Below are 9,260 nucleotides of genomic sequence, written 5' to 3'. Positions count from 1 at the left end.
ATCTCTGTATTTATTTACATTTTAAGGTAAGAGTTCATTGGAAAAACAATAGAACTTTCCATGGTGAAAAGATTTTAGAGTCACTGACCCAGTAAGGAAATTGAGGCCCAGCGAGTCCCACAGCAAGCCCCACACGAGGCCCCACCTGGAAGAGTGGACTAGCACTGAGGGAGTCTTCCTGCAACCAAGCAGCAAAGACAGGCTAGTGATGAAGGCCCAGGTACCCAATGGTTCCCACGAGGTGGAGAATGTAGCCATGAGCAAGGGGAGCGGGGTTCCATTATCAGCAGCACATCAGGATAGAGAAGGGCAATCCAGGAGTCCTCCCCATGCATTAGGAGGCTTCCTGTCTTGCCAACCATTTGGCTTTCTCAAGCCATCTCATCTTTTCTCACTTGCCTTCTGTCGTCTCCTCTGAGAAAACCTACTCTGAGAATCTGTGCAGGTGGTGGAGGCCTGGCCCTGGCTCGGGTCTCTTCACTAAGCTAGAACACGACACCTCTAAGCCCTCCTTCAAAGGCTAGGGTGGTATGTCCGTTGCCTCTTGAGGCCATTGCCTGCCTCACACCCTCTGGTGGCCTCACTACCCTCAAGATAAAGCCCAGCTCTGCATCCTACCAGGCCAGGTCCTCCCACCTCCCACCTCATCTCCTGCCTCTGATCCAGGTGTGCTGCAGTGCTGCACCCTTACTGGCCTCCTGCCTGGCACTTGCTGCCCTCTCTGCCTGCAATGCTTCTTCATGCTCCTCTGCCTTTGGCCCCTTCTCCTGGCTCCCCAGCATCGCTCCTCTAAGGCCTAGCCCAGCACCCCATCAGGTACCTCCCTTTGTCACACTTTACTACACCATTGTCACTGTAGTTGTCTATCACCCTCTCTAATGGTGATTTCTTTGAGGGTAGGGCTAGGGTCCATCCTGTTCACAGTTAAATGCCTAGCACCTAGCACTGTCCCTGTCACCTGGTCAGCTTCCATGAATATCTGTCGTGTGAGCAAATGGGTAAGAATTCTATTTAGTGATCACCTACTTTGTGCTAGTCATTGTGTTAAAGTATCTCATTTAATCTTCACCAGAACCCTGTGAGGTAGGAGCTGTCATTACCATAGGGAAACTGAAGTTCAGAAAAGGGAAGTGAATGTCCCGAGTCACACAATGAATTTGCGGTAGGTCCCCTGGCCCTAAAACTTCAACTTTCTGGGAAGGAAGGCCCTGCTGAGTTCTCAGAGTGATGGCTGAGACATGGCATTGGACCCACACTGCAGCTCCAGTTACACAGCAGCTTTGTCTTGCTTGCTCTCTGGACTGTTGCATAGGCCTGGATTGTCCTGCCTCTCTCACCAACCGGGAACTGTGCTCCTCAGGTTTCCCAGGCAGAGCCAGGCCTCTGATGCCAAATGCAGCCTGAAAGCTCTGGCTTTCAGCATGCCAGGATGCAGGCACCCAGGGGAGGCAGCTCAAGAGGCAAGAAGCCTGGTCTAGGCCTGGGCAAGCCTCTGCTCCACCATCCCACAAGCAGGACCAGCCACATAATTTGTGGGATCAAGGGTAGAATGAAAATGTGGGCCTCTCGTTCAAAGATTAATAAGAATTTCAAAATAGCAGAGTATTAAATAAAATTCGGGGCTCTTTGAAGCCTGGGGTTCTGGTTCTGTACAATCCTTGGTTTTCTTATCTGTCAGATAAGAGAATGACGGCCTGCTGGCCAGGCAGTGGTGAAGATGAGGTTGGAGATGTAGGCAGGAAGTCCAGTGAACAGCATGAGAGTTGGGTTGGGAGAGGTCCCCATGGATGTCACTTGTTATTTAGGTCTTGACACAGTAGCAGATCAATTCTTGCCAAGAGTTTGATTCCTCAAACAGCTCCTTTCTACAGACCCAAAACTAAGGCTCAGAGAAGCAAAATGACTTTCTCAGAGATTTTATGGAGCAACCAAGATCAGAGCCCTGGCCCTTCTCTTTGCAAAACTGGTGCTTTGTAATACACTGGGGTAGGAGGGAAGGAAGGAGGAAGAAAAGGAGGAGAGAAGGCAGGAGGAGGTCTGCGTGGGGGGGGGGTGGGGTGTGGTGGGGAGAGGGGATGCTGTTCTGGACAAAGAGGGCCACTGTGCAGACACAAAGACCTGACCACAGAGGCCCGTGTGGGGGCTGAGCCAGAAGAGTAGATAGAAAAGCCCCATGGTCACTAAGTAGGTGCCAAGAGCTGCCTTCCAACACCTCCCTGGTCATGATGAGGGTGAAGAGGTGGCATGCAGGAGCCAGTAAATGGGTCAAGGAGGAGAAAAAGGCCTCCAGAGCCAGTGCTGCCCATACTGCCTCTTTTCAGCTCCTCCTAGGAGCCCGCCAGCTTAAGGAATCTCCCCTAATGCCCAAGACCACTTCGCTTTCCTCAGTGAGAGTGAGTCTCAGACAGCTGAGCATGTGACAGTCCCAACTTCACAATCCTGCTCAGAAATTTCTGACTACTCTTCTGGCTACTCTCTATCATGGGAAAAGGAAGCATAAGCCCCTCAGTATGCCATTCAAGGCCTTTTGTGATCTGCTCCAATGACCTTTTCACACTCCTCTGTCCCCACTTCCCATTAGCCTTCCACACCCCAGTCATAAAGAATGTCTCACTGTTCTCCCACTCAGTCCTTTCACACACACACTTCTGCATTTGCTCAGGCTTTTCCTTTTTTTTTTTTTTTTGGAGATTTCTTTCCCCTGCCTCGTGCTGGCTGAAATCTTTCTCCTTCATAAACCGGTTCAAAGGCCGCCTTTACCAGGTAGCTTTCCTCCATCCCTACAGTTGGATTTAACCTCTACTCTGCCACAAGTGTTGGATTTACCCATTCTCTTGTAGGATCTTATCCCCCTCTGGTTTGAGCTGTAGTTTGAATCCACAAAACCTGCCTGGAAGAGGAAGCATTTGAGCTGGGCCTTAAAAGGCAGGTGGACTTCACTAGTGGATGACAGTGCTAAGCAAGGAACAAGAGCTCAGAGAATCAGGGATACCAGCCCTCTCTCAAATGTTTTATCTGAATCAACCTATTTAGTTCCTGAGTTCAGATAGCAAGGAGTCCATAGTTTGGAACAGCAGGAGTTGAATGTATATGTGTGGAGGGGATGGGGGTAGGCAGGTAGAGGGTGGGGTATCATGTTAAGAGATAGATAAACCGGAAAAGCCAAGTAATGATGGGTTTTATATGCCATAGTATAGAATTTTTTTTTGTTTGCTCGTTTGAAATGCACCTGAATTTATTTCTCAGTCCTAGAGTTTACTAAGTAATTCATTTCTGCTTTATCTTTATCATTTTCTTCCTCTTAATTATCTTGGAGTAGCTTTTCTATTCCTTTTCTCCAAACTTATTAAAGTGAATGCCTATTTTGTTCATTGTCATTCTTTTTAAATAACATAAGCATTTAAAATTATGATTTCCCTCTGAATTCAATCTTGGCTGCATTATACAAGTTTTGACATGTAAAGTTTTTTTTTATCATTATTTTGTAAATAGTTGAAAATTGAATTTTTAATTTCTCTTTTACCCAATCAAAAGTTCTTTTTAGGGAAATATTTAGGTTTGAGGGTTATTTCTTTTAATTGTTTAAACTTGTGTCATGAATTTCTAGTTTTATTGCAGGTATTTAAGGGATATGGATTCAATTAAAGTCTGTAGTTTGTGTATATTTTGTTTTTTAGATTATGTATATTCTATAGATTTTTAAATAGATGTGTGTGTCTTTTTAGGAGCCATCTTTTAACATTTTTTTAGTCTAGTTGTTATACATATGTTATATATTATATATTATATATACACATATACATATACAACATATTTTAAATAATGTATATCCATATTTAAATAATGTATATCCATATATAACCTATCCAGCTGATAATTATGCATCTCTTACTATGTTTTTGTTTATATTAACCCCTACTTTTTATATTTCATTGATTCTGATGCTCTATTGTTTAATACATAAAAGTCATCCTCACTATGGATTATATATTTTTTAATAAATAAAAGTATCCCCCTTTTCCCATTGAATGCTCTTAGCCACAATTATTATTATTTCTTATATTACTATTATCACATCCTACTTTTTACTTACCTAACACATAGCTTTGTCTGTGTTTTTAATGTAAATTTTTTGTCATTTAACTTTTTATTTAAACATTTAAATGAGTAATGTATTTCAAAATGAGTAATATGTTTCAAAAATTAAAAATATAGGAAAAAAGGACATATAGAGAAAAGTTTCTCTTTACCCCACAGCACACATCTACCCAGTTCCCACACCTCCCTTCACTCCTAAGCTGGAAGGTGATTTCATTAGTTTCTTGTTATCCTTGAGTTTCTTTGTGCAAATATAAATATATTTGCTTATTTTTTAAAACACAAAACATAGCATATAATACACATGACCTTGCATTTTATCACTTAATTGTATCATGGGGATTTTTCCAAATTAGTACGTTGGAAGCTTCCTCATTCTTTTTAGGGGCTGGATAGCATCCCATTGTAAAGACACCACATGTACTTAACCAGTTCTCTATTGGTGGACATTTGGGTTGTTTCCAATTTTGCTAGTACAAACAATGCTACAATGTAACTATGTACATACTTTTTATGTACATAGTTATGGAAGAAATTTCACAGAAATATTATTACCGGATCAAAAGGACTATGCATTTATAAATTGGATAACTACCGCCAAATTGCCCACTATTGGGGTTTTACCAATTTACCCTCCCATCAGCACTGTATGAGACAACCTGTTTCCCCATAGTCTCACCAACCTGGTGATATTCAACTTTTGGAATTTTGCCAATCTGATAGGTGAAAAATCATGTCTCCATGTGGTTTGAATTTGTATTTCTCTTGTTTTGAGCACATCTTTTCCTAACAAAAGAGCCATTTAAGATCCAATGTATTTCTTTTTCTATTATATTCTTCATCCATTTTTCAATTAGATTGCTGGGCTTATTGATTCCTATTAGCTTTTTGTATTTTAGGAAGATTATCTATCCTCCTGTCTTTACCCAAATTAAAAATAATTTTTCCCAATTGATCATTTGCATTTTGACTTTCTCTAGATTTTTCTTTCTTTTTTTTTAATGTAGAAGTTTTTATTTTCCAGTGATTGAATTTACCCATCTTTTCTCTTATGGCTTCTGGATTTTGAGCCATAGTTAAAAAGGCCTTTCCTACTCCAAGATCTCTTCCCTATGTTTTCTTTTAATATTATTATATCTCATTTTTTACATGTAAATCTTTAATATATTTGTACATTCTGTTATTTAAATATTTCTTATAAGCAGCATATAGTCTAGTTGAATTTTGTTTTTCAAAGGTAAAATGTGAGAATCGTTGCCTTCAATAGAGAGGAATAGAGTGAAAAGGTAAAATGGAATCGCTATAGTCAAGCTGTTAATTACCAAAATCAAGTAGGTTGAGGTATGATTCTAGTCTTGTTTTAACTAGCCTGAGCACTTAAACTTTTGAACTTTCCAGTCTTGTGTCAGTGCCTGAATATATTGCAAACCTCCAAATAACCCTCTGATTACCCCTGAAGGGGTAAGGAAAGAATGTTGATTTGACATATCCGTATCACCTGACATCCATTATCTAGGCCACTGGGTAATCTAGAGAATTACCATCTCAGATGAATCCAGTGGCCAAGAATGCAGATCTGATTCTTCTCAAGAATGTACTTTTTACTAAAATAACCCTCAGCTTTTCTTTCTTCTTTAGAACACTTCTGGGTATTGCCTAGTTGTGTTTCTGGTTTGAAAACCCCATAACCGTTGCGTAAATCTTTGTCATTTATTTCTAGCCAAAGCCTCCAGACTTTTTTTGAGTTTGACAATAACATAGCTTAATTTATTTATATCTCATTTATGTCTCATGTCTCATTTTACTTCTTTATTTTTGTGCTTCTTTATTGTTGTGTTTTTTGTTCTTTGCTACATATTCTAGATTTTTCTTGTTTTTTCTTCTGTAATGATTAAGAAAGTAGAGCTCCATCTTGTAGTTCTATAAGCCTTTAGATTAGGTCAAACATATATGTTTAAATTGATAAGTATCCAATTACCAAAGTCAAGAAAAGATGTCACTTATTGAATATGTGTTAGACATTGAGCTAGCTGCTTTCTATGAGTCTCTATTATTGCCAGCCATTTTACAGATGAGGAAATAGAACTCAGAGCGCTAAGTAGCTTGCCCAAGGTCACACATTTATTTCTGATGATCTCTGGATGATGAGAAATTACCAGGCTTCAGCTAGTCAGGGCCACCCCTGGAGTTGGAATGAAGGAAATCTCAGTTAAACAACATTGCTGAAAGTAGGGCAGGGGTGAATTCTTCAAAGCAAAATCCCCACAGGGATTTAAAATTCCCACAGTGGGCCTCACAACCCTGTGATATCAAACTCTTGGGTTTCTGTCAATCTGATAGGTGAAAAATCATGTCTCGCTGTAGTTTTGGTTTGCATTTCCCTTTTGAGTAAGATAAAGCATCTTTTCCCATGTTTGAGAGCCATTTGCATTTGCTTTTCTATGAACTGCCTATTCATATCTTGTGCCTACTTGAGAGGCACCCAGCAAATAACCATTATATCAATGTATCTTGCAGTGCATATTTGTTTTGAGAACACCAAACTGAGAACTTTTAGAGTTTTATTCTGTTTCTTACAGAAGATCATTTCAGAGATAATAAGCTCTTCATATGAGTCTTCAGAACAATTTTCTTCCTTGCGTGTAGTATCTTTTCACAGGTACCCGTTGATTGTTTTTATTTACTCTCTTTTGACTGGGCAAAAATAAAACCAAGCCAGGCACCATCTTCTGACCCCCTCAACTTCATTACGCACTATTTAATAATGGTGGAAGTTTCAATTCCACTGTTAGAAAGATGGGGTAGACACAAAAAAAGAAGACTGATGGGATGGATTAGGAAATTATCATCATCATGAGTAACAGCTGGCACTTAAACAAGCACTATATATATATAATATACTACATAACATATGTAGTATATATAGTATAGTATATATATCTAAATTTATTTACATGTGTATGTGTGTATATGTATATATATTAAATATATATACACTAAATTTACAGACACACGGGTAAATTTCATTTTCATAACAACTCTCTAAGACTGGTACTATTACTATCTCTATTTTACAGATGACAAAGGTGAGGCACAGAGAGGTTAGATTATTTGCCTAAGTTCACACAGCTAATAGGACTATCTAGGCTTTCTGGCCCCAGAATCCATGCCCTCAATTACTCTGATTGGTTTGAAAGATAATCTTGTATTGCTGGGGTATGACCAAAGGTCCTTCTAATTAGTGCTGCCCCTAGATCCTTAGGAGAAGAGTAGGCAGTGGAGATTAGTCTAATTTATTCATTTTGGAACCATTGGTTCTTCATTCATTAATTCATTTAATCCTGCAATCCATTTATTCAAGAAGTATTTACTGAGTGCTTAATATATGCCAAGTCCTGTGCTGGGTGCCAGAGATACTAGGATAAATTAGATATGGTCTTTGTCTTTAAGGAGCTTTCAGTAAAGGAGAGAGGGCACATGGCCAGTTAATGACAGTATGACACCTGCTGTTCTGTTTCAGAGGGAGGAGCACGTGGCGTGTCATCCAAGAATGTGTTTCTTAATCTGTCCCCATCTTGCACTTTGCCTTCTGACCTTCTCTTATCCTTAGTTCATATAGTATCACTGTAAGTTTTTGAATTTTTGCATATCCTCCTGACATCATTTCACAGTGGGCCAATCAGTCGTATCTGTTATCATTTGTTTTTTCATCCCAGAAATGGGGCCTTGTTCCTTTGAGTGATGGGAAGTTTGGGAGGGTTCTGAGTAAAGCGGATGGGCACTTTAGAATCAACACTCTAGCTATAATGTGAAAAATAAGTTGAACAGGGGAGATGAGTCAGGCAGCTCAGTTGGGAGGCTGCTCAATAGTTTGGGTGAAGGATGAGATCAGAGCAAAGACCTGGCTGGGGGAGGGGAGGAGGGTGTGGCTCCAAGGAATATTAAGAAAATAGAGTTAAAGGGACTTACTAATTCATTTAGCAATGTTTAATGAGCATCTACTAAGTGGCAGGCACTGTGTCAGGTACCAGGAACACAGTAGGAACTAAGATATACACCGTCCCTGCCTTTACTGAGTCTACAAGGGGAAGATGGACAATTGGAGCTTTTATGATAAAAGATGATAAATTATGTGACAGGGGAAGTATAGGGCACTACAGGAAAACAGAAGTGGGGATGTGAGAGGGTGTGAGAGAGGAGTCTAGGCTGATGCCCAGATTTCTGCCTTGGCTGTAGGAGGAGATAGTGGTGCCATTATCTGAGTCAGGGAACTCATGAGGGTATAACGTTATGGATGTCTCTCTGAGTCCCCCAAGCTCAGGACAGACAGGAGCAGGGTAGGTGGTAAGCAAGTGACAGTTGAATAAACAAACAAACAAACAAACAAATAAATAAATAAATAAATAATAAATGTGGGCTTGTGAATACTTCCCAGCCCCCAGCCTGACCCTGAAAGAGGAAGATGGAGAGTGGTCCAGAAAGAAACTTGAAGTTTCAGGAAGCCCAACGGTTACCCAGTGCCCACAAACCGCTAGCGTCTTCTCAGTTACCCAACAGACTACATGAGGCAGCCATGACTCTCTCTCGATGTCCAGCAACCAGAGTGGGCTGCCATGACTCAGTGTATCTGGGGCTTGGGCCCCGGCAGACTCAGGATACCCCTGGCTATTCTGAGGCCACTAGGTAGGCCCCACAGGTTGTTGGAGGCCTTCCTAGAACTGGAGAGAGAAAAGAACCAGCTCTGCAAAATCCCTGGGTACATATTCTCAGACTTAGGGGCCCTTCCTCTGGCTCCTGCGTCCCTTAATGTGTCCTTCTGCCTTAGCATTGAGCTCCCAGCTCTGTCCGGGTCTGCCTGCCTCCATGCAAGGGCAGGGACTGAGTGATCACCCTCTGTATCCCCAGTGCCCAGCCCAGGCAACCCTCCCCTCTAGCACATAAAAAAATATTTCTAGAGTTAGTTCAGAGAGAGCTGTGCCTTGAACCCCAGGGGCTAGTCTCTCCCACCTTCAAGAGAAGGCCAACCAAGAGCCATACAAACACAAGTCTCACTCTTGGCATGTGGCAAGGATGCCTATTGTTATGACCCTGAGTTCGTGGGCTGAGGCTCTGAAAACATCTGACCAAGTGGGAGAAGGCACCGAGCCACTGCCCTGCCACTA

This window comes from Pteropus medius, unplaced genomic scaffold (assembly GCF_902729225.1).
Source record: "Pteropus medius unplaced genomic scaffold, Ma_sr-lr_union100, whole genome shotgun sequence".
In the NCBI taxonomy this organism is placed as follows: Eukaryota; Metazoa; Chordata; class Mammalia; order Chiroptera; family Pteropodidae; genus Pteropus; species Pteropus medius.
This window is presented reverse-complemented; position numbering follows the sequence as displayed.